The 27,059-nt window shown below is 41.7% G+C and overlaps 1 protein-coding gene across 4 annotated transcripts in view; it reads right to left on the bottom strand.

Moving 5' to 3' along the window:
- The window catches only part of BLACAT1 (BLACAT1 overlapping LEMD1 locus), a 318,901-nt gene that overhangs the window by 65,884 nt on the left and 225,958 nt on the right, over positions 1 to 27,059 (bottom strand). The window contains exons 2-3 of one of the 4 annotated variants that reach the window (XM_068265551.1): positions 16,800 to 16,895; positions 15,782 to 15,960 (exon numbers count right to left, since the gene is read on the bottom strand). The exons of 1 other annotated variant lie outside the window; for it this stretch is intronic. The gene's annotated coding sequence lies outside the window, so the exon portion shown is untranslated. Of the gene's footprint in view, positions 1 to 15,781; positions 15,961 to 16,797; positions 16,896 to 27,059 lie in introns of those variants that run through there. 2 more of the 4 variants (XM_068265550.1, XM_068265552.1) reach the window with 2 other exon arrangements.

Raw genomic sequence — 27,059 nt, 5'->3', positions numbered from 1 at the left:
ACTGTAGAGTGACCTTATCTGATTACAGTACTTGCCAGGTTTGGCTTTGGGGACAATTTTATAAAATGGGTACACATTTTATATGTCTGCTCACATGACAATAAGCCAGGCTCAGCACCAATGGATAGGCCAGCTTATGGTCAGGAGGGACAGAAGATGCATAGCTACAGTTGTTGAGGTCGGACTTCAACAAGTAGAAAACTAAAACAAAAAAAACATGACCTGTCAAGTCACTTTGCAGCCTAGCTTTTCAAAGCAAGTACTCTCTGAAGCCTTGCTTTTCAAAGTGAGTATAGTACAGAGTACAGTACCAGTACAGCATGTGTGAGAGAGCATGAATTCATCTTTCATTTCTAGTTTAAGGCTGCATAGTTTTATGTTAACTTGTTTGGCAGAGGTTCACTTTAAGGTCATAATCTCACTTATCCATAAAATCTATTTATTGTGTGTTTTTAATATTTTTGTTTCATTTATTATGTTCAGTGCTATGTTATTTTGTAATTTATTTTATTGTTTTTAATTAGAAAATATGTTACAAATGGTTATTTCACAATGTCTTTGATATTACACCTGTTGCTAGGGCTGGCAATATCTGTAGGCATAAAAGCCTAGCTTAAAAAAAATATTTTATAGTTCATAGTGTAATGCTAACAAAAAAGGTATATGTAAAAGGTCCCAGTACATTCCCTTTTAGTCGGGCAGAGTAGCAGCTTTTTAACCACTTAAGGACATCAGTCTTAAAACCCCTTAAAGAGGAACTCCAGTGAAAAGAATGTAATAAAAAAAGTTCTTCATTTTTACAATAATTATGTATAAATGATTTAGTCAGTGTTTGCCCATTGTAAAATCTTTTAAATCCCTGATTTATATTCTGACATTTATTACATGGTGACATTTTTACTGCTGGCAAGTGATGTAGCTGCTGTATGCTGTTTTGGCAGTTGGAAACAGCTGTAAACAGCTATTTCCCACCAGGCAACAAGGTTCACAGACAGGAAACAGCCAGAAGTACCTCGGCACTCAGAGCTTCTTGTGGGAGGGGTTTCACCACAATATCAGTCATACAGCGCCCCCTGATGGTCTGTTTGTGAAAATGAATAGATTTCTCATGTAAAAGGGGGTATCAGCTACTGATTGAGATTAAGTTCAATTCTTGGTCGGAATTTCTCTTTAAGGACCAGACATTTTTTTTTCCTTTCAGACCACTGCAGCTTTAAACGTATTGTTTGCTCGGTCATACAACCTACCACCTAAATGAATTTTACCTTCTTTTCTTGTCACTAATACAGCTTTCTTTTGGTGCTATTTGATTGCTGCTGTGATTTTTAGTTTTTATTATATTCATCAAAAAAGATATGAATTTTGTAAAAAAAAATGATTTTTTTTAACTTTCTGTGTTGACATATTTCAAATAAAGTAAAATTTCTATATACATTTTTGTCCAAATGTATTGTGCTACATGTCTTTGATTAAAAAAAAGTGTATATTTATTGGTTTGGATAAAAGTTATAGCGTTTACAAATTATGGTGCAAAAAGTGAATTTTCTCATTTTGAAGCATCTCTTTTCTGAGCACCTGTCATGTTTCATGAGGTGCTAGAATTCCGGGATAGTATAAATACCCCCAAATGACCCCATTTTGGAAAGAAGACATCCCAAAGTATTCACTTAGAGGCATGGTGAGTTCATAGAAGATTTTATTTTTTGTCACAAGTTAGCGGAAATTGATTTTTATTGTTTTTTTTTTTTTCACAAAGTGTCATTTTCCACTAACTTGTGACAAAAAATAAAATCTTCTATGAACTCATGATACACCTAACAGAATACCTTGTGGTGTCTTATTTCTAAAATGGGGTCACCTGTGGTGTTCCTATACTGCCCTGGCATTTTAGGGGCCCTAAACCGTGAGGAGTAGTCTAGAAACCAAATGCCTCAAAATGACCTGTAAAATCCTAAAGGTACTCATAGGACTTTGAGCCCCTTAGCGCACCTAGGCTGCAAAAAAATGTCACACATGTGGTATTACCGTACTCAGGAGAAGTAGTATAATGTGTTTTGGGGTGTATTTTTACACATACCCATGCTGGGTGGGAGAAATATCTCTGTAAATGACATTTTTTTTATTTTTTTACACACAATTGTCTATTTACAGAGATATTTTTCCCACCCAGCATGGGTATGTGTAAAAATACACCCCAAAACACATTATACTACTTCTCCTGAGTATGGCAACACCACATGTGTAACACTTTTTTGCAGCCTGGGTGCGCTAAGGGGACAAAGTCCTATGAGTACCTTTAGGATTTCACAGGTCATTTTAAGGCATTTGGTTTCCAGACTACTCCTCACAGTTTTGGGCCCCTAAAATGCCAGGGCAGTTTAGGAACCCCACAAGTGACTCCATTTTAGAAAGACAACACCCCAAGGTATTCCGTTAGGAGTATGGTGAGTTCATAGAAGATTTTATTTTTTGTCACAAGTTAGTGGAAATTGATTTTTATAGTTTTTTTGTCATAAAGTGTCATTTTCCACTAACTTGTGACAAAAAATAAAATCTTCTAGGAACTCATCATACACCTAACGGAATACCTTGGGGTGTCTTCTTTCTAAAATGGAGTCACTTGTGGGGTTCCTTTACTGCCCTGGCATTTTAGGGGCCCAAAACCATGAGGAGTAGTCTAGAAACCAAATGTCTCAAAATGACTGTTCAGGGGTATAAGCATCTGCAAATTTTGATGACAGGTGGTCTATGAGGGGCCGAATTTTGTGGAACCGGTCATAAGCAGGGTGGCCTCTTAGATGACAGAATGTATTGGCACTGAAGTGCAGGAAGCGCAGGATGTTCTAAAATCGTGACCTGGACATGGCAGCAGAGAACATGGGTATGTGATGTATTGGGTACGTAGACTAATAAGATCGCAATACATTCTTTTTGACTAGACCCACGTTAAGGAGTAGGCTCCAAAAAATGTTACGTTCGGAAACTTGGAGTGGTTTCCACCAAAAAGGCTGGGCATGGTAGCTTCTTGGATTGGCGGTTGCGTATTCTGTGGCATAACGGTTGGTCTCAGCCACAATTAAGTCGTAGAGACCAGCAGTGATCAGGAAAAAAAAATCTGCCACTGCGGTGAGGCGGGTAAGGATTTGGCCGGGTGATCAGAAGCCCGCAGGGGGCAGATTAGGGCCTGATCTGATGGATAGGAGTGCTAGGGAGTGACAGGAGGTGATTGATGGGTGTCTCAGGGGGTGATTAGAGGGGAGAATAGATGCAATCAATGCACTGGGGAGGTGATCGGAAGGGGGTCTGAGGGGGATCAGAGGGTTTGGCTGAGTGATCAGGAGCCCACACGGGGCAAATTAGGGCCTGATCTGATGGGTAGGTGTGCTAGGGGGTGACAGGTGGTGACAGGAGGTGATTGATGAGTGTCTCAGGGTGTGATTAGAGGGGGGAATAGATGCAAGCAATGCACTTGGGAGGTGATCGGGGGGTCTGAGGGCGATCTGAGGGTGTGGGCGGGTAATTGGGTGTCCGCAAGGGGCAGATTAGGGTCTGATCTGATGGGTAGCAGTGACAGGTGGTGACAGAGGGTGATTGATGGGTGACTGATGGGTGATCAGTGGGTGATTAGAGGGAGACCAGATGTAAATAATGGAATTTAACCCACAGCAATATTTGCAAAGTATTAAAACTTCTTTATTGTTAAAACGATGAGCAACATGTGTCTCCTGGGTCCTTAACCTTTTTAAAAACATCTATAATTAACATGCATGCAAGATGTAAATAATGCACTGGGGAGGTGATTCGGGGGGGGGGGGGTGTCTGAGGGTGATCTGAGGGTGTGGGCGGGTGTTTGGGTGCCCGCAACGGCAGATTACGGTCTGATCTGATGGGTAGCAGTGACAGGTGGTGACAGGGGTGACGGGGTGGTTGATAGGTGATCAGGGTGTGATTAGAGGGGAGAATAGATGCAAGCAATGCACTGGCAAGGTGATCAGGGGGGGTCTGAGGGCGATCTGAGGGTGTGGGGTGGTAATTGGGTGCCAGCAAGGGGCAGATTAGGGTCTGATCTGATGGGTAGCAGTGACAGGTGGTGACGGGGGGTGATTTATGGGTGATTAGAGAGGAGAACAGATGTAATTAATGCACTGGGAAGGTGATCAGAGGGGGTCTGAGGGTGAGGGCGGGTGCTTGGGTGCCCGCAAGGGGGAGATTAGGGTCTGATCTGATGGTAGCAGTGACAGGTGGTGACAGGGGGTGATTGATGAGTGATTGATGGGTGATGAGTGGGTGATTAGAGGGGAGAACAGATGTAAACAATGCACTTGGGAGGTGATCTGAGGGCAGGTCTGCGGGCGATCTGAGGGTGTGGGCAGGTGATCAGGTGCCCGCAAAGGGCAGGTTAGGGTCTGATCTGATGGGTGGCAGTGACAGTTGGTGACAGAGGGTGATTGATGGGTGATTGACAGGTGATAGGTGATCAGTAGGTGATTACAGGGGAGAATAGATGTATACAGTACACGGGGGGGGGGGGGGGGGGGGTCTGGGGAGGATCTGGGTGTGTGTGGGGGGGGGGGGTGATCAGGAGTCCCCAGGGAGCAGTTTAGGACCTAATCTAAAATATAGCGTTGACAGATAGTGACAGGGAGTGATTGATGGGTGATTAGGGGGGGTGATTGGGTACAAACAGTGGTCTGAGGGGGTGGTAAGGGGGGTCTGAGGGGTGCTGTGGGCGATCAGGGGGCAGGGGGGGCAGGAACAGTGTGTGTGCTTTTACTAGAAGAGCTGCCTCCTGCCCTGGTGGTCCCACGATCACTGGGACCACCAGGGCAGGAGGCAGCCTGTATAATACACATTGTTAGCTTAACAAAGTGTATTATACACTTTGTAAGTGGTAGATCGGGGGTTAACAACCCGTTGGTGCTGCTAATTGGCCAGCAGGTTGATGTCGCAGGTGGGCGGAGCCTAATGCCGGCGGATGCGCATGCATCTATGCGCACAATCCCCGGCTATTCAGTCCCGCAGGTAACGACGCCAATTGGCATTACGCGGTCCTGGGGGTGCCACTTTGCCGCCACCTATTGGTAGTGGGCAGTCGGCAAGTGGTTAAAGTGGGATATGGAGGCTTACATATTTATTTTCTTTTAAACAATGCAAATTGGCTGGCAGTTTTGGTGATCCTCTGCCTCTAATCTTTTTAGCTATAGACCCTGAACAAGTGTATGCAGATCAGGTATTCTGACTGAAGTCTGGCTGGAAACGCCACGTTTGTTTCAGATGTGTGATTCAGACACTACTGCAGTCAAAGAGATCAGCAGGACTTCCAGGCAACTGGTATTGCTCAACCACTTTGGTCCCTGCAGTCTCTGGCCCCTTAAGGACCAGAGATTGCTGGTGCAAAAAATGGGGCTTACCAACATCATGACGCAAGGGCCAGTTGCTCTCGCCATTCGCACTGCTATCCCGCCTCTGAAGCCCACTTGCTATGACAGTAGAGCTCCATCAGCCGGTCAGGAGCCGATTTCATTAGCTCCTGACCGTGTGATCACTGCGAGCCAATGTGATTGCCTCACAGTGATCACAGGGTCATTCCTGACCGGCTCAAGGAACTCTGCTAATATGCCGACAGCAGGTTTAGTGGGCTGCAGCGGCAGAAGAGCAGCGCGATTGGCGGTAGTGGCAGTAATGTGCGACAGGGTAATTGAAATCTATGTCCTGGCAGGGATAACAAGTCCCTAAACACAGCGTACATTTCAATTACCGTGGTCTGGAAGCGATTAAGGAAAAGAATATGGCAGCCCCCATATGCCACTCACATCAGGTTCCCTTTAAAGTAACTCCAAGAACCTGCTGTGCTGTTGATAGTAATAAGCTCCTACTGCCCACTAGAGGCTGCTGTTGAAAGACAAGAGGCAGCCTACTGATAACATTCCCATTATAGGGAAAAGACAAGAACGCAAGTTGATGTCTATTGCAAAGACTACAAGTAGGTACATGCACCTAACCATGGGACTCTGCAAATTTTACAAAAATGATACATAATCCTATTATTCACTTTAATGCTCATGCCCAGCCTATTTTAAATGGCTGTAATGCTGCTATGGTGCATTTATACTTTAAATATCAAGCAGATAATATTTTTCTGCCAGCTCATATCCCTGATTCTTTCATGCACAGCAGTAATTCAATGCTACTGCGAGGTGGGGGATTTCTCTTCAGAATCCCCGTAAATAATTCTTGTGTAACACAATCTATTTTTTCCATTTATCGGTTACATAGCCTCTGACTATACAGGGATTTTAAGCCTGGTGAAAAGCATCTAGGAGATAAATGTAAACTCCGTCTTTATTTTGATATGTTAACTAAAGACCTATTGGTGTACAGAATTAAGAGGGTGCATAAGGGCAATGTGACATACTAGAAAAAAGGTATACAAAAATCTGTGTTTTTTTGATTTTTTTACAGTTTCAGTGCTATGCTGCTGTTTCCTTCAGTATATACCCGAAATTAAAAAGAAAAAAAAAGTTTGCATGTTGGGAGGAAGACATGAGGCAACTCGCTAGCTACAAATATGCCTGGTTACACTCCACATCATCACTAATCATAAAGGTATCCAGCTGGTGGCAAATTAATTGGGTATGGTTCAGAGGCATAGCTAGGGTTTTCAGCGCCCGGGGAAAAAGACAGTTTTTGCCCCCCCCCACACCTGGACAAAATGTGCGCGGCCCACACATCAGAATGTGGTCATAGTCATGGGTGGAGTCAAATGTAATTAAAATAGCCATATGTGCCCCCTTACTCTTTCAGAAAGCCAGATGTGCCCCCTGTTCCCCCCGTTTAGATAACCAGATGTGCCCCCCTTTTAAATAACCTTTTTCTGCTGCTAACGCTTCTTTGCTCCTCTGCAGAGGGAGGGAGAGAAACAGGGGCACACCAGGCACCCCCCTTTCATGCATGTGGGGGTGCAACGGCTGTGCTGAGCAGCGCCCGGGGACATATGTCTTCCCTTGCCCACCCATAGCTAAACCTCTGGTAAGGTTCTCCTGCAACTGTAGTGATTTGCAACTTACTTTTCCAGAATCAGAGTACATGACAGCTGATTGTTGGTAAATATAAAGTGCGTGCCACTTTGTGAGCAAAATATTCTTTGTACTTCATACCATAAACTGACAGGCATACTAAATATATATATACCGTATATACTCGCATATAAGCCGACCCGCATATAAGCCGACCCCCCAACTTTTCCCTGAAAAACCAGGGGAAAATGATTGACCCCCATATAAGCCGGGGGTAGGAAATGCTGGCCGCCTTATTCCCCGAGTGTGTCTTAGTATAGCTAGTAAAGTGTCCAGTATGGGTAGGTAGTGCCCCAGTATAGCTAGTATAGTGCCCAGTATAGCTAGTATAGTGCTCAGTATAGCTAGTATAGTGCTCAGTATAGCTAGTAAAGTGCCCCAGTTTAGCTAGTATACTGCCCAGTACAGCTAGTATAGTGCTCAGTATAGCTAGTAAAGTGCCCCAGTTTAGCTAGTATAGTGCTCAGTATAGTGCTCAGTATAGCTAGTATAGTGCTCAGTATAGCTAGTAAAGTGCCCCAGTTTAGCTAGTATAGTGCTCAGTATAGTGCTCAGTATAGCTAGTATAGTGCTCAGTATAGCTAGTATAGTGCCCCAGTTTAGCTAGTATAGTGCTCAGTATAGCTAGTATAGTGCTCAGTATAGCTAGTATAGTGCTCAGTATAGCTAGTAAAGTGCCCCGTATAGCTAGTATAGTGCTCAGTATAGCTAGTATAGTGCCCCAGTATAGCTAGTATAGTGCTCAGTATAGCTAGTATAGTGCTCAGTATAGCTAGTATAGTGCCCCAGTTTAGCTAGTATAGTGCTCAGTATAGCTAGTATAGTGCCCCAGTTTAGCTAGTATAGTGCCCCAGTTTAGCTAGTATAGTGCTCAGTATAGCTAGTATAGTGCTCAGTATAGCTAGTATAGTGCCCCAGTTTAGCTAGTATAGTGCTCAGTATAGCTAGTATAGTGCCCCAGTTTAGCTAGTATAGTGCTCAGTATAGCTAGTATAGTGCTCAGTATAGCTAGTATAGTGCCCCAGTTTAGCTAGTATAGTGCTCAGTATAGCTAGTATAGTGCCCCAGTTTAGCTAGTATAGTGCCCCAGTTTAGCTAGTATAGTGCTCAGTATAGCGCTCAGTATAGCTAGTATAGCGCCCCAGTTTAGCTAGTATAGCGCTCAGTAAAGCTAGTTACGTGCCCCAGTTTAGCCAGTACAGTCCCCGCTATTACCTGGCTGCATCTTCTATTTCAATCTCCGTTCTTGTAAACATTCAGAGCAGCGCGCCCGGCGCTGCTACTGTGACGAGCGGCGAGCCAGGAAAGAGCGGTTCCCATAGTAACAGGACGCTCTTTCCTGCCTCGTCACAGTAGCAGCGCCGGGCGCGCTGCTCTTAATGTTTACAAGAACGGAGATTGAAATAGAAGATGCAGCCAGGTAATAGCGGCGGCGGCGGCCATGGGGGGAGCGGGGGACCCGCGGACAAGCGGAGGGGGGGACCCGCGGACCACCATGACTCGCATACAAGCCGAACCCCCAACTTTTGGCCCCCTTTTTGGGGGTCAAAAATTCGGCTTGTATGCGAGTATATACGGTATATATATATATATATATATATATATATATATATATATATATATATATATATATATATATATATATATATATATATATATATATATATATAGGAAGAGGTTGCGGCACACTGCTCTTTTATTGAGCCCACAGGCTGTATTGCTAAAACTGTGAGCTCAATAGAAGAGCAGTGTGCCGCAACCTGTTGTACTTTTGTTGTATTATTGGAGGGGAGTAGACTTCCTGTAGCTGGCGTCTTTATTACATATACCCAAGGTGGTGCATATATCCAAGGTGGTGCTGCTACGCCCTGAATTGCATATATATATATATATATATATATATATACACACACAGAATATATGTATATGGCACAGAAGGGACATATAGTAGAATGTAGTGAATTATTCAGGATACCCTTTTTTACGCTAATTATCCTGGTTTCAGCATCAGAAACACTAGCTATATATATTTAGCCTAAGCTCCTCCAGGAGCATTCTAGGAGACTGGATATAATTAGTACTGGCTTTGGAACTATTAGTAAATAAACATTCCACAGAGATCACCTGACAGAACTAAAGATGCCGCCACCTGTGATAAAGTTCAGAATGTAAATCGTGGTGAGGAAAGAATTTAAAATGAGCAAATACTGACTAAATACTTTATAAATTAATATTGTAAAAAAAAAAACAATTATATTAGTTATGCTATTTTTACAACAGTTCCTATTTAATATAATTGTCCAACATGATAAAGTGGACAACATGGTGGATAAGTGATCAGCACTTGAAATCCTCCTAGCACACTGTCTGTAAAGAGTCTACATTGTATATTCTTCCTCCCACAAACCAAGAATAGGAAGTGAGGGTCACTGATTTTCTGCAAAGGTGCTCCTAGCGTATGCTAGAGACATTACATTATGAGCACCTTTAGGGGCAGAAACAGGAGTGAACCGCTCAATGTACTCGGTAAAGTACTGTGTTTTGGAGTTATATAGATGCAAAATATTACTAGTACTACTACCTCTATAACTACTAATAATAATATTACAGTGTTAAACAGAAGAAATGGCCTACAAGTATTAATGAACAAAGCAAGTGATATTCATTTCTGTAAAGCTATATTAATTTCCAGATCTGACATGCAAACCGTCATGAGAAAGAGACAGGGAACTGTAGCACTAATGAAATGTAGAACAAGAAGATGGGTGCACAAGCCAAGCAATATTTTCCATCAATGTGCAGCAGATAACTCCCAGATACTGCAAGCCAGCAGATGTGTGCAAATAGCAAACAGGTGGAACAGCTGAGTGAATGTTGTATGACACAAAAAACGGAAATAATCATTTTGAATGACAATGAATTCTATAAAGAGAAAACTATAGATTGGCTATATTTCTATACTAGCCAGACAATATTTATATGTAAAACTGTGACAATAGCCAATACATGGTATACGAACAAATGTGTACAAAAATGTGAATAACACTGGAGGGAACCACCAAAACAAAAACAAAAAAAAACTGTTCGTATTAGGTGTGTGTGTCTTTGTAGGGAAGTTAGATGTACATAAAGTACTAAGTATGTTGGTGCCACACCAATAATGGAAAGACAACATACTGTATACGATGCTAGCAGCAGATACCTATGGACTGAAAGTAATGTTGCTACACTAATAAAGTATTATTAGAATGTGTTTGCACTTTATACATCAATCATCATCATCATCATTATTTTGCTATAAAACGTTCATAGTTAACTCTCCAATATGGCACATAAAGCATGGTGGCAAAATAAATATGTACAGTATTCAGAGCAGGTTTTTTTTTTTTACCATGTATTTTAAATTGGACCATTTTTATAATAAATATTTGAATAATTATGTAATATTATATGACTAACCAAGGTAGAGAATATTTATTAACACCTCAAGGTACCTTTCAGTATTCCAGGCAACTAAATGGTTAGAGGTACAATATTACCAATTTCCTACTAGGGATAGTCAGTGAGCTGAGAATAATTTAGAGTTGATGCTGAATTATGCAAATTTGTAATTTAAATTTAGGCATCTTGAAAATGGATCAACTAAATGATGCTGATGAGGGACTGGTTGATCAATTTTTACGTTGCATAAAGTTGCATTCAAAATTTGCATAATTCATCAATTTGATTTAATTCCAAGTGACCATTCCTGGTTTCCACCAACTGGGATTACAAATACGATACATATCAGAAACACTAGGCCTTATTTAATAGAACACTGGAGAATATAAATGAACCGGTGAACCTGCTCTATACTTGTTAAAAAGCTTTCTGTTGTAAATTGTCAAGAGCCTGGGAACCCTTCAAAGTGAGGGATATGGAGGCTGCCATATTTTATCTTTATACAATGATGATGGTCTAAATCTCTCACAGATTCTCTGCCTCCAATACCTCAAACCACTAATTATGCAGATTACCATAGATGTTCTGACTCAAGTCTGACCACTCTTACAGGATCATCACCATTTTTCAATTATCGCCATCCTTGAAAAAAACAACCCAAAACTATAAAATCAAAACTGTGATGTAATTTCCTCCTGCAGTCCCCTCCCCCGTAGCATGCACAATGGAAACATCAGCACACAGCCAGGCACGGGACACTTACACACACAGACAACTGATGATGGAAAGTTTAGGCTATTTGTCAATGTCAGCTAGTAAACAAGCAACTAGCACACTTTCCTATTCAATAAACATACAAGGGAGCGCAAGCCTCTTAGTAATAGAGTAGTAGACTTTACATTTCAGCAGGCCAGAAGCTGCACTGATGAAATGATTATAGATGCTTCAACAGTCACTGGTGTTTATGCAGTGTTTTATTAAAAAAGGACTTCTACCCTTACAAATGTGAAATTCATTAATGCCAATGGTGCAACATTCACCTGCTTAATAATGAATGTGCCAATTCATTTATAGTGAGTTGGGGATGTATTTTAAACATGTTCCTTGACTTTTTTGGACTGCACCATAGACCAATAGGATTGCTCAATGAAAAATTGAAATATTTTTGAAAAAACAAGGAAGAGAATTGGCTCTTTGGTGCATGAAGATGTAAAAAATACACTTTATTAAACAATCTAGTAAACATAATAAGTGAATACTATATCTGATACAAATACATAAAACCCATTAAAAACGATACAAACACCATACAAAAATGGAGCTACCCCTCCACACCACCCCCTGACCCACAAAAAATGGGGCTGCAGTCCCCACTGATCCAAAAATTGATGCCAAAGATCAAAAAAGCCACATAGAAAAAACACATGTGTGTGTTTGTGCTAGCATGATGAGGACAGGACTGGAATGATTCCGCTGAGCAAACAGGCAGTTTATGGAACATGAGCATACATTAATGCCTTATAGCACTGTTGTTTTATCAAATACATTTATGTTGGCATAGTGCATGAAGATTATCTTTGTTATACGAAATTGTATAATTACCTTTGTCCCAATTGACCTCAGCCCCTTACCTAGAGTTATTGGTTTTGTATTTGAAAAATTGAAATACTGCATTTGCATCAACTGGGGAGCGTATTTAAAGAGGGCCTGTAAGAAGAATTTTTTTTAATACAACAAAGGAAAAGAGAATGTGTTATGAAAAAGAAGATATAACTAAAAGACAGAAAACATATTCTCTTACCCTGTCAGTGTGATATTTAAAAAATGCTGGCAGCATGCCAGAAATCATGTTTACTACTGGCACGCAGGACTACAGGGATTTTTTTTATTCCCTTAGTTGATGACATACTTTTTTCCTTGTATAGATACCCAAGTTTATCCAGATAGCTTAGGCAATGTTTCACACTGAAAATTGCTGCAAAATCACAGCTATTTTGCCACAATTCTGTTTGCAATTCAATTGCAAGGGCAATCCCGGAAAAATTTTGCCACGATTTTCAGTATGTAATGGAATGGTTTTCACACTGTTATTTCTGCCATTTTTGCTACTTGTCTGCCCTCCACTAGGCAGCTATGCTGCTACTCTCCACTAGATTGCTATGCTGATGCCGTGTCTGATCCTCCTATGTCTACAGTATTATATTATGCGACTTACAGTATATTAAATGCCCAATATCTCTACACTCATAGCTCCTACACACTCCAAATTGTGAGTGTAGGGAGGTAACCCCCAAACTACCTACGTGCCAAATTGCATCCCTACAACCCCGCTGGTTCCTGAAATAGAGTATAACGCTATCCTGTGAATCAGTAAGCCTCGGGGCTGATTTTAGCACAGATTTAGATGGGGTTCCCATCCCTACCCTCAAAATTTGCATTGTGTAGGAATGCTGAGATGTTAAACCTTTATGCAAATCAGGAATAAGCTGCGTGTGATGTCATTACCCACAAGGCTGTGCATCAGAAGGCCAAATTTTAATTAGGCCTACAGAGTGGGAGGGGTTTTACCTTTTCAGCTGTATTTCCATTGGCTGCAGGACTTTTTTCCCTCTGAAAACTGGGCTTTCCCTGACAAACCTGCCTTCAGCTTCACACTGGTGGTGAGTTAATTTCCACCTTACAGTTCTCTTTAATTGCTTTTTTTTAATCTAACATTCTGTCCTACATCATTTTGAAAAGCATCACTTAGGGTCCCTTCTATTACCTTCTATTATTTAATTTTCTATTCTGTGTTCTCTTCTTCTTTCCTTCTACGATCTGTAACCCACTGCTATACTGATCAGGAGACCCATGGACAGATTCCCACTGGGGCTTCCTATTGCTCCGCACCATGAAAGAAGAAAGAAATACACAGAAAAACACAATGCCATAGAATAGATACATGTATAGCCAGCCAAAAAAAGATTAATAAACATACCCACTCCATGAACACACAAATACATCACGTGTCAACAACACACATATACAAGGGAGCAAACAGACACACACAAGCACCTGCATGTAGCATACACTCACGTCTCACAATGCACATGCAAACATTACACACATGACATGACATGACATCACATGAGGCATACATTCCAGAGATACACAGACATACACCACACAAACACACAATTGCATACATCCATGCTATAGAAACACACAGAGATGCCAACCATTCACAAACACAGGCATGCAAACAAACACAAGCAAAGGACATTTGGAGATGTACACACACAGGTGCAGATGTATCAAACTCAGTCCAAAGAAAACTGGAGCAGAACTGTCGTACAAATGGAGCAGGTGTCCAGATCAAGGATTCTGACTGGCTGCTCTGAGCAATTGCCCCTCTTTGCAACTGTTTTTGCATTAGATTTGCTTCAAAAGCGTTCTTGCACTGGTTTTTAAAACTCTGCCCCACGGAATTACATAGTGAAGTGAGCACACAGGCAAACACACAGATTTCAGTGTATACAAACCACCAGCTCAGAACCCCAGACAAAACTTTAGCTTTGGTTAGAGTAAGGAAGGTTTACAGTGAAACTGGTAATATGGGCGCTGCATAGATCGCAATGTTAATTGCAACTATAGCGGCGCCCAGTGTATAATTTGGGTGCCGGAAGTGAAGCTTGTAAATGAAATTTCCCAGCAATTAACAGTGGCAGAAGGCAGAGCAGATATCGGCAAAGGGACACATTACCAGCGGAGATTGTGGCGCAAATATTAGCAGAAGAGATTAGTGGTAGAAGAGGGTTAGGTAAAGTGTTAGTAGAATATTGGTAAAATTACTGATATTCTACTAATAGTATTAGCCAGTGCCTAACAGTAGAATATCGGAAATATTACCCATATTCTGGTAGTGACTTCACCTGACGCCTAAATTATCGCAGCACCCTTTTTTAGTGTACAGGGTTTATAGCCCCTGCAAGGTGTTTATTGCCTTTATCCTTTTTTAAGAAGCTGCCTTATTTGATTTCCTGTCCCTGGTTACACCATTGAAAGTGAGGTGAATTCTCTACACTGAAGGCACTATCTGTAATAAAAGCTCCCAACATCACTGTTTTGGAGGGACAGTTGGCATGTTGTAAATAAACCCCTCTTTCATCTTCATTTGTCCCTATTTCTTTTCTATGCTAAAATATTTGTATGTGGCTGTAAACATCATTCCTTCCTGTCTTCTGAATTAGTGAATTGTGTCGTTTCTGGTGTAAATATAATGGAAAAGCAGTGGTGATAGAAAAGACAAATGTAGTATGAATAATGAAAGTACACCTTTTGATTGTGAATTATTTATAGTCTAAGTGGCTTGTGGTCCTTAGTGGGTATGTCTAGCGGTCTCACGTAGGCACCTCATAAAGGTGTGCCTGATTCCTATCTCAAAAAGTTGGGAGAACTTGGAAACTATCAAGCTTATTTTTGCTGTTTGTGTTCCTGCTGGGGTAGAATATCCCATCATCATGGCTGGAGTTCATAGCACTTCCTTAGGTGTCACTGGAACAGGATGTTTCTATGGTAGTAATGATATGCGGCACAGTTCCTGTGTTAGGGACAGCACAGGAAATGAGGGGAATGTCTCTGGTGAGGGCAATAAGCCCCCAGATCTTCACCCAAAGCTCAGAAATTAAGTTGTCGTAGGAGTTCTACTAAGACTCCTTCCCCTGCTTAGCAGGTCCTGTACCATCTATATGGAATATGAAAGTGTAAACAGTCTAGTTTTAGGCTGCACCATGGCATCTTTTATGCCCGTAGTTGCATTTCTCGGCCCTTCTGAATACTCTGACCTTTAGCATACTTGTATTGTCTATTCCAGAGAGTCTAAAGCCAGAATACTGAATCCAAGAGTATTAAATGATAACAGATCTGTCCAGTATAGTCATTGCAAGTGGGTTTGTTAGAAAATCTAATCACACACCTAGTTTTGTTTTCCCACATTCTGCACACCTTCTCCATTGTCTTCTGTCTATCCCTATCCTGTGCTTTCTCCAGGTCCAGCTCCCTCCATTTGTATTTCCCCTCTTTTCTCAGAGATGGCAGGATAGTCTGCGCATTTCACTCGCTGCTGCGTCACCCTTTCACTGCCATAAGATGTAATAATACAGAGAGAACTCTGCCAATTGTTCTTTTTCTGTTGTTTTGGAACAAGGTAGCTGTTTCTCTCTTGCTCAGTCCGTGTCTCCCTCCCCATCTCTGCCTTAGTGCAATGTCTTAAATATGATACTTACAGTGTTCAGCATTCAAGCTGTGCCAGCTCTGTCTCTGTCCCCTGTCTCTTTGTCCCTCTCTTGTTGGCTGCAGAATATGTTGTGCTCTGCTCTCCTCCTCCTGATCCGCTCTTACAAACACAGTGGTCCCCCTGTATTAAGGGAGGGGCTCTCAAGAACAGGCTAGATAAGGTGGGAGCCTAAAAGGATCACAAAAGCATGTCACAAGTCCCTCCAACAAAGATTTTGTTCACTTATCAACTATACAGCACCCAGAGAATCGCCTGAAAGCTCACACATCATTTAGGTGCTCTTGAAAAAATAATCAGGGGGTGGGCAGTCTTATGCTTGAGATGGAAACAACACAGATGATTTGTAGGTGCCCTGCAGGAACACACCGAGAGGGGTGAGTTACTAAACCAGATGTGCAGTAAAGTGAAGCTGTGTTCACTTCAACCATCCAATCTGGCGCAGAGAATTTTCTGTGTTTTTTTTAATTAGCCTTGGCTTGATTGGATGAGCGAGGTGAACATGGCTCCACTTCAATGCTTCCAGTCGCACATCTTTAGTGAATCATCCCTTCTGTGTGAATGTCCCAAGAGGGTTGCTTTATGAAGCAGGTTTACGTTACTTTGTGCAACGTGAGTTTATTGTTTCAGTAGAGAAAAGAAGGAGAAAAAGATTACCTTAAAAAGCTGACCACGGCACAGGACTTGTCTTTTCAGAGAGCATCTAAATGTTATTTACCACATATAAGTTATTACCTCATAAAACAACCTGAATAGGTAAACATAGAAAAAGACAGTGACTTGACAAGACAGATACAAAACTTATGTTAGTTTAATGAAGGCCTTGTAAAGATGTATGGAGATTTGTAGCAGATTTATCACCTAAATGCACACAGATGAATTATGCCTGTGTAAGCACATCTCCACTCAGCAGCATGAATATAACTATGCAGATAAACTCTGGGTTACAGGGGACATTTTAGCTACCAGGCAAGCTTTCACATATTCAAAGTACTCTGAGAGACTCACACACTTCTGCCGGCTGGGATGTGGAGTGCAATCTATGCCTTCTTTCCTTCAGGTTTCCAGCTCTCGGTTTCAGCTTTGGAATCTCTACTGAGGAAAACCTACACATAGAAAAATGAAGAGCGGGGAGGGGCGGCATGAGCTATATGAATAACCAGTGGAAGTGGGAAAGACATGGAGAGGGGAAGCAAGGAAGCAGGTTATATCCGGGTAGAATTTCTTTTCCTCCAGGACAGAGCAGGTAGTAAGAGAACAATGCAGGGGAGAGGTGTGCAGCCTATATACCAATATATTCCTGGGAATCACTATAAGACAGATGATGCTAACCCATGCAGCATTTGGATCCTATGCTGGATACTTAGGGAAGGTGTGCATTTTCTATGTCACAAGTTATTCATTCATTTTACCTATGCATTGCCTGGATCTTGTAGCAAGTGTGCTGGGCTGTGTGCTGCGCGGTGTGCTGCTGTCAGAACTACGTCAGGAATACACACGGGAATAGTGTGTATGATCTGCTATGTTTTGATGCTTCCCCGCTCTCTGTGCTAATTAGATGTTGGGACACCACATTGCTTCTTGCATTAAAAACTTGACATGCTCACACACTATATGCCTGTCCCAGCCATCTCAATTACATCATCCTGACTGACAGCTCTTAGGGCAAGGCATCCTACCACTGTGTTTCCTCCTATAAATAATTTCTTCTCATTTATTTATTTTATAAGGTGTCTGGCCATACACAGATTTACACTTGTGATATTACATATAGTTTATAAAGGACACACAAGAGAGCACACACACACACAAAAAAAGAAAGAAACACAAAAACAAACAAACAAACAAAAAAAAACCAGTAGCCTATGGGCCGGTTCACACGGACGCTTGGCGGCGTCTACCGTCAAGCGTTCGGGACCCATCGGCTAAACTCTCCCATTCAAGTGAATAGGAGCGTTTAGCATTGCGCGGTTACCGTCGATTGCATAAACGCGGCGTTCTGATCCCGATTTAACGCATCGTTTCGGCCGTCCCTAGAAGCCGCATGCAACGTCCAGGGACGGCTAGCCGGCGCGGCTATATGTCCCCCTGCGGGGACGAGAAACGCCGATCGCGACGATCTCTGTACCGCCGCCACCGAACGGGACGTCGCAGGACGACACGACTTCCTGGCCACCCCAACGCCGCCTGCCGTCCGTGTGAACCGGCCCTATAGTAGCTATATGACACCTGGTGCCAAAGCAAGGCTTTCTGGCACCTAAGAATAAAATCCCAACACCCAACCACACACACTACAGAAAGTCACAATTACTGCTGTCATGTTACTGAATGACAAGTGACTGCTGTCCTGTTAGAGGAAGATGCAGGAAAAGCCGCTTTCTGTTACAGGAACAGAAGACAGGGAGAGTGACTGCTTTTCTGTTGAAGAAAGAAACAGCAATCATTTTAAAGGCCTGTACCCAAGCCCCAAACATTTTGGCGCGTAATTTCCCACGACACGTGTCTTTTTCTGTGATGATGAATGATCATTTCCACAATTTTATAATGTGGGTATGTTAGTGTGAATAGATGAGCGATCCTTCACGATTTGCGGCGATTTTGAACGTCACAGCGGATACTTCAAGTAGATCACCAGAAACTCCCACGCAATGTGCCTCAATCGTTTAACATCTTGTTCGTGCCTGTCGTGTGTAATCACGGTACAACACTAAATAAACCTTATTTGGAGATTTGTTAATGTTATTTAAAGGGTAGCTTTTAATAAAGTCAGATTAATATAGATAAATTACACAAATTTTACTACCTCTTGGCTGCTGGTAGTGGCCTGATCTACTGTATATTACTATGCTACCTTATGTCTTATAATGTATATACTGTAGCACTTTAGGCACTCTGGCACTTGGCACTTTTGTTACCCCTGACGAAGTTTCCAATTAGGGAAACGAAACATGTAGGGTTGTGTGGGGTTGTTAATATACATGCATTGTGAGTTTGGAGGATAGTCTGACAGACAAATGACTATTATCCCCAACCCAATGTATCACTTTTTGCACAGAGAGGTAGTAAAATTTGTGTGATTTATCTATTTTAATCCGACTTTAGTAAAAGCTATGTTTTAAATAACATTAACAAATCTCTGAATAAGGTTTATTTAGTGTCGTTCCTATTGTAAATCAGGTGTGTTTTTTCTTGTAATCACTGTAGGAAGATGAATTGAGGAACGCTCGTTCATCGGTGGCATAGCCGTGGGTTCCCCGATCCATCTCCTGGTAAGGATGTACCTTAATACAGTTACTACAGCTGAGTTACAGAATGACACAATTACTACAGTTGTGTTACAGGATATCACAGTGACCATTTAAGACTGAGGGCCTATTCACTCTATGCCTGCTGCCCTGTATTTTAACACAGCAGACAAGTGATGTAGAGTGGAGTGTTTTTAGGATCCTTTTAGTCTGCTTGAGCACCGTGATTCACATGTAAATTACGGTGCTGCTGCAATCCGCAAAACTACTGTGATCAGCTAGTGGAAAAAGGCCCTTTAAACATTCTCACTAGTCTCAGATTAACCACTTGAGGATCCACTCTTTACCCCCTTTTAAGGACCAGCGGCGTTTTAGCTGATCTGTGCTGGGTGGGCTCTGCAGCCCCCAGCACAGATCAGGGTGCAGGCAGAGCGACCAGATCGCCCCCCTTTTTTCCCCACTAGGGGGATGATGTGCTGGGGGGGTCTGATCGCTCCTGCCTGATGGGTGTTGCGGGGGGGGCACCTCAAAGCCCCCCTCCGCGGCGAGATTCCCCCCCTCCCTCTCCTCCCTGTTCCCCCTGGTGATCTGGGCTGCACAGGACGCTATCCGTCCTGTGCAGCCAGTGACAGGCTGTCCCCTGTCACATGGCGGCGATCCCCGGCCGCTGATTGGCCGGGGATCGCCGATCTGCCTTACGGCAGCGCCGTACAATGTAAACAAAGCAGATTATTTCCGCTTGTGTTTACATTTAGCCTGCGAGCCGCGATCGGCGCCTCGCAGGCTATTCACGGAGCCCCCCGCCGTGAATTGACAGGAAGCAGCCGCTCGCGCGAGCGGCTGCTTCCTGATTAATTAGCCTGAAGCCGGCGACGTCCTGCAGCTGCCACTTTGCCGACGCGCGGTATGAGTGCGCGGTCGGCAAGTGGTTAAGGTAAGAGCACAGCCAATCGGAAATGAGGCTTTCTGTCAAAGAAAAAATCAGTTAAAGGACCACTATCGCGAAAAAAAAAGGCGGTTAAAATCTGACAGAACCGACAGGTTTTGGGCCAGTCCATCTCCTCATAGGGGATTCTCAGGGTTTTCTTTGTTTCCAACAGCATTTCCTGAACAGCAGTTTAACTGCCAAAATAGTAAAATACCAGCTACTGACTTGCACACTATTTTGTCAGTTAGACTTTGCAACTGCTGTTCAGGAAATGCTATTGAAAACAAAGAAAACGCAGAGAATCCCCCATGGGGAGACGGACTGGCACAAAACCTGTCAGTTCTATCAGATTTTAACTGCCTACTTTTTTCGCTATAGTGGTCCTGTAAAGCATCCCATTAGCCTTGCCTCTCCTGCTAACCATGGTCCCAGTAATAAGAATACAAATAACAATACAAAATACATAAATCACATACTAACCCACAATGCTGTGTACTCATCTCAGTGCATCAACAAGGAAGAAAACAATCAGATTTTACATCATCCTTCTTTAAAGAGAAACTCCAACCTAGAATTGAACTTTATCCCAATCAGTAGCTGATACCCCCTTTTACATGAGAAAAATAACGCTTTTCACAAACAGACCATCAGGGGGCGCTGTATGACTGATTTTGTGCTGAAACCCCTCCCACTAGAAGCTCTGAGTACCGCGGTACTCTGGGCAAACTGCCACAATGTAACAAGGTTCACAGACAGGAATTAGCTGTTTACAGCTGTCTCTAACAGCCAAAACAGCTAGGAGCAGCTACATAACCTGCCCACAGTAGAAATGTCACCATGTAATAAATGTCAGAATGTAAATCGGGGAGAGGAAACATTTTACAATGAGCAAACACTGACTAAATCATTTATACATAATTATGGTAAAAAATGAAGCACTTTTTTTACTACATTATTTTCACTGGAGTTCCTCTTTAAGTCAATCAAAGTGCCCAAGGACTAGCTGAATTACTATTAAATCAATCACACTTTGGAGTGTTCTTTTATACTCAGCTGGACCTTAGAAACATCAGTGGCAGGGGGCAATGGAACACTGGCAAAGACAGAACACAAATTAGTAGTGATGGTCCTCCACATTTACTGACTTTGTCACCATGTTGCCAAATACAATGTCTAATCTCTAATCAATCCTGTGGTAATCTGAATGGAGTGTTCTTTGTAGCTCTGCCTCTGGTGCCAGTGGATGGACATTGTCCAACTGGAATTGAGATAAAGTACTGTCTAAATCATTAGATGACCCCAGTAAATGAATAAAAATATACACATTTTCAAACGCAAACATGACTAGAACTAAACATCATACCCACTGAATTACCAGCTCTGAGGATGCTGATACATTACTAATGAAATAGACCACTTGTAAAATGTCACCACCAAATCTAATTTTCCAGCTAAATTATTTAACAGTTGTGCGCACGCCTAATTTCAATCAAAATTAATCAAAATGTGTTATGTATCCTACTTAGCTATGCTCTTGAGAAAGACCAATTATTCTGTATTGGCGCCACCATCTTGCTTCTGTTCGTGAAGCCTTACATGTACACCTCAGTAATGTGCCTCCCCCTAGTCAAGTCAAATAGGTGACTGCCATAGCCTCTAGCTGAGAGGGGGAATTCGACATCACAATATTCCACTCTTGCCTTTAACCAAAATACCACAATTCAGTGGTTAACACTATGAGGAAAAGTTAAAGCAGGCCCTGTTTCTTTTGGAAACTTTTTAACCCAAGATTTGAACCATAACCCTGTCTGTGTCCTTTATTCATGGAGATTCGGGGTGGAATACTTCAAAAAAATATCCATTACAGAAAATCATTCTGGCATTAAACAACATTATGATGGGCTGATATACCCAATGTGACTGCTGCTAATCTTCTACAAAATACACAACATATTGGAATGATTCTGAATGCAAATTCTGCTTACACAGCACAGTAGCAACTGAAGCTGATGAAACTGTAAGGGCCCGTTCTCACTAGGGTGATTAGCGGGTGATTCCTGCTAATCAACGAAGTGCTATCGCTTTTTACAGTGCTAGTGCAATACTAACTAATGGCAGTGATCTCACTGCCACGATTGCCACTGATCGTGGTCAATTCTGATTAGGAGCAATCGCAAAACACGGTGCATGCAGCATTTTTCCACGTTTCTAGAGTGATCATGATACAGTGCTTAAAAAGCACTACTTGTGATCGCTCAAAAATCGTGAGTGTACAGTGATTTTACTGTGCTAATCGCGGTAAAATCACCACTTTGCGACTTGTGAGAACTGGCCCTAAGGCCAGATGAATACACCATCAAAACTCACATACTTCACAGGAAGCCAGGAATTCATATTGATAGTATCCATTGTGAGCCTCAAAAATATAATCCTTTTACTGCCCTCCTCCACTACAGCAAGGATTTCCATTGTGCCTGACTGAGGCACATTTCCTGCCACTCTACAAAGCTGTGCTACATGAGGTGACCCTAAACTTCCCCTTCCACCCAAAACTGCAGTGGTCATGCTGACTCTGTTACCTGTCCATGCAGTTGTAATGGGGGAAGCTACCCTACAGAACCCACCAAGAAGGCCAACGTATTATGTAATCCAGATGATATGGAAATAACCACCATCATTCGGAAATGCAATAATAGGAGGACAACAGACAATTGAAAGAATTGAAAAAAATTAAATAAGTACTAGAAAAGAGCATAAACCACCTCTGATGGCTTACTACCTATATTATGCCCATCTCAAACCTGAACTAAGTATACCAAAAAAGAGATAGAAGAAAGGGTGTGTGTTTCATATTAATTAAACAAAGTTGCTTTGTGCATTTCTGCTAGCCTGGTCCCAATGAAGAGATGAGATAGGCCTTCTTCCAACAGGGCAGCAGCCACAGTCTATGTTGGCACTGTGCCCACGGTCAAAACAATCCTACAATGGGTTGTGCAACAAATGGCGTAGTGTATTTCTTCCTGGAGGTTCTACCTGGGCTGAAGATTTTTACCCAGCTTTCCACTCAGCTTTCCAGTGGGAGGATTTTGTGATGGGTTCTTATGGGGGCTCTACATCCTGGGGGCAGCTTCTAGAATAAAGCGTTCCAGAGGCCTTGATCTCTAAGTGCTGGTGATTGTGGCTGTGCTGGTGTAGACTTAGCACAACTGGTTCTGTCCCCTGGTGCATGCTTTTAAAGCCACGTGGTGCCATTTGTGGCAACAGTCCCACTGAGCTGCTGTTTGATAAAATTCAAGGCGGCTATACCTGGAAAATTAGGATCATAAACACAACAGCAGAAAATCTTCACACCAATATTGTTTTTATACTTTGGGAGGTATGTTCCTTCTCCTTGGACTTAAATAGTAGAAAAGACCGCCGCTAAGGGATGTGGTCAATTTACATGCAGTTATTAATCCTCTCCACTCAAAACACAAGCTTATTGCTTACAACAACCTAGAAATCAGATAGCAATAAAAACAGCTGAAAGTTATCAAAGCGTGTTAAAAAAAAAAAAAAAAAAAAAAAAAAAAAACCTCAAGGCCAAGTAAGGTTAAGAACCAAAAATTGCTTTCATCTTGAAACTCAGGTCCCAGAGCATGACTTGTTTTCTAAGGGAATAAACTATGAAAGGTGACTTGGATATGCATTGGCTAAGTATAAAACAATTGCAGTTCTTTTGAAAACTAATATCCTCCATGTTTTCTTTCAGTTGCCCTTATAGCTCTCTGTCTTCCAGGTTGTTGTGAGGATGTACAGCTGAGCAATAATTGTCAGTACAAAAAGTGCAAAGACACCAGAAAAAAGTTTTTGTTTTACCCCACAGAAAATCATATTAGATGTGACTTAGCCAACTGATTTACATAGTCTGTCAGTTCTAATGCATTTTTCCATTACAGAAATATGTCTACAAATAGGGATTGTGATCCCTGCCTTAGAGATCTGTATAAGAAGATTTAGACAAAATCTACAATAAGCTACCCTTATTTTGAAGTAATTGTTTGAGCTAGGGTAAAAGAAATGCAACACAATGCATTTCTCCACAATCAACAATCTAAAGTAACAAGAACAGAAAGAGATGGATAACACAGCAGCTTAAAGCAAAGCATACTACAAAATATCCATACCATAGTTCATAAACAAGTTGTACACAAATCAGCATAACAATACTACTGTTTTGTCACAAAGGGGTCAATTTACTACCCTACTGTAAAACTGCCATGAGCAGAGACTGCTTACCAGTGCTTTTACTACTAGAGTTGAGTGCATTGCACAATTAGCGCAACCCAAAGTATGTAGGTAATGCTTGCATTGCTACAGTGATACACGTTACATTACTTGCCTAATGCAAGTAACCGTAGCATCCTGAGCATTACCTATGTTACACAGGCTGTGTGGAATGTGCAAAGCATGCTAATCTAGTGGCATAAGTAATCATAAAATTGTTGTGCGCTTTCTGCTCAAGTAACAGCTTTTGTTGACAGTGCCAAAGATTTTACTCAAACAACAGAGATATTTGATGCAGAACATTAATTTAGTTCTGCCAAGTTACTGCATCATAAAAATTTATGAAAACATGGAAATTCTAATAGTATCAGTGTATTCAATTTGTTTTCTGCTAGAATAAATTTCAGATACCTAAAGAAAACTAACCAAAACGTCATGGAGTCAGTCATTGTTGACCTCCTTCAGAAAATTCAGTGTTCCTTCACCTTAAGGATAAGGGACACTCAACTGTGGACAGTAAGGAGAACAGATATAAGAGCTCTTCTGGTTCATTGCATGCACGTATAATGCAGTTTTCCACCTGTAGTTCATCCATTTGAAGTGTATTTACTCTCAGGGCCAGATTTCTGGAAAGGCAACAAAGGCTGGCCAGAAGGGGTGGCTGGACATATAAATGGGGTTTCTGAATGTGGAAGGAAAGTCTAAACCTGGTGGTTTGGATGGACTGAGACATAATGCCCAGAGGTGTTCTATTGGTTTTAGGTCAGGTGAGCATGAGATCCAGTCAATGATATCTATGCCTTCATCTCACAGACATTGCCTGCATACTCTAGCCACATGAGGTTGGGCATTGCCATGCATCTGGAGCAACCCAGGACCCACTGCACCAGTGTGGGGCCTAATAATGAGTCCAAGGATGTAATTCTGATAACTAATGGCTGTCCAAGTGCCATTGTCTAGCCTGTAGAGGTCTATGTGTCCCTCCATGGACATACCTTCCAGATCGTCACTGACCCACCACCAAACCGGTCATGCTGAACGGTGTTACAGGCAGTATAATAATATCCATGGCTGCTTCAGACCTTTTCATGTTTGTCACATGCGTTCCAGATGAACCTTCATCTGTGAAAATCACAGTGTACCAGTGGTGGACCTTCCAATTCTGGTATTTTATAGCAAATTCACATCATGCTCCATGGTGCTGCGCAGTGAGCACAAGTCCTACCAGAAGACTTTCAGCCCTTAGGCCACCCTCATTAATTCTGCAAAACTCTTGGAGCAGAAATCAGTCCTACTGATGGATTAAGGATCTCTCCTAGAGTAACTGGCTGTCTCCTGAAATCTCCACTATAGCCCTTGAGACTGTGCTAGGAGATATATAACATACAGTATAAATGTTTTTGTAAAATGGCAATGATTTATATCTGTTTCAAAAATGTATGCAGGAGCACCACAGAGCTATACCCTTTATATTTAAAAGAGTAACCAAGCAGCTCGGGGTGACCCTAAACCACTAGGAAACGTTATATCCAAAGACAGTGTGCACAGTGGTTTCACCATTGTCAATAATGTATACGTCAAACTAAATTATAACTATAGAACCATCCAAAGTTGTGTAATTAAGACAAATAAGCTAATGGTAACTTTTAGTAATGAGCCATAATTAATAATTTGCATGAAAAGAAGCATTCCCTGATATTTTTGCAAATGTGCATAATTTTAGAGCCTGCTTCTGATTATAAAACCATCCAATCATAGTGTCAGCTTGCTAGTTGGAAGGCTGAATCCAACAAGCTGATGGTATCTTTGCTAATGATTCCATATTCACATATTCAAGAACAAAATAGTTTCAAACACCCAGGTGTTTACACACTTAAGGTGCACCCGACACCACAAATCTGAAAGAGGCTTACTAGCCACTGACAAGCCAAATTATAAGGTTGTCAATGTGAAATTCCATCTCCCATTCCCCAAGTAAAGACATCAGCGATGGGGATAACAACCCAATTCCTCTTTCATCTCTAAGTCTAGACTGCCTTTAATAAGTATAAAATCTTCAGCATACAGAAATAAAATAATAAAAATATTATATATACCACATTAGTAGAATGTGTGCAAGGAATCAATAAGCGGGTATCAGGTACTACTGCTACCGACCAATATTTCTGATGATTCTGAATAGCAAAACTGATCGGATTAGACTAGCAGCACCTAATACTCACTTATTGATTCATTAAACACATCTTCTAATGAGGTAGTCTTTGAATTGGGACCCTGGATGTGAGTAACCTGGAATGTTTATTCCTTTATTCTTTTATTTGTATATTCTGAAGATTTTATACCTATTAAGGGCAGTCTACACTTAGATGTGTTTTGTTTTACGATTTCACTGATCTGTATATGGAAAAGTGCGGTTTGATTTTATTGTTTAATGGTTCCATGTTAATCCACTTCAACAGCAGCATTCCACAATAGTATGGTAAATGTGAGCATGTTTAATTTACACCACTTTTAAAGTGTTTTACATGCTACATATGATAGTTAGTTGGGTTGAAATAAAGACATACTGTATGTCCATCTAGTTCATCCTGAATCAGAATCAACTTTATTCGCCGAGTGCGACAGTTATCACACTCAGAATGGCTTGTGGTACACATGACAATGGTATTACAATAGTATTACTATTAGAAGTAGTAAAACTATTTTCCAAGTCCTACACATAGACCAATATTAGTCCTTGTCTTGCATTAATGAATGCAAAAAGCCTGAAATAGTTGCATACTGAAAGTACTTTCTGTTTTAAGAAAGCACATTTATATTTGGAATTGGTA

This window comes from Hyperolius riggenbachi, chromosome 2 (genome assembly GCF_040937935.1).
Source record: "Hyperolius riggenbachi isolate aHypRig1 chromosome 2, aHypRig1.pri, whole genome shotgun sequence".
Lineage (NCBI taxonomy): Eukaryota > Metazoa > Chordata > Amphibia > Anura > Hyperoliidae > Hyperolius > Hyperolius riggenbachi.
The sequence above is the reverse complement of the archived record's forward strand: the minus strand, read 5'-3'. Positions and strand labels throughout refer to the sequence as shown.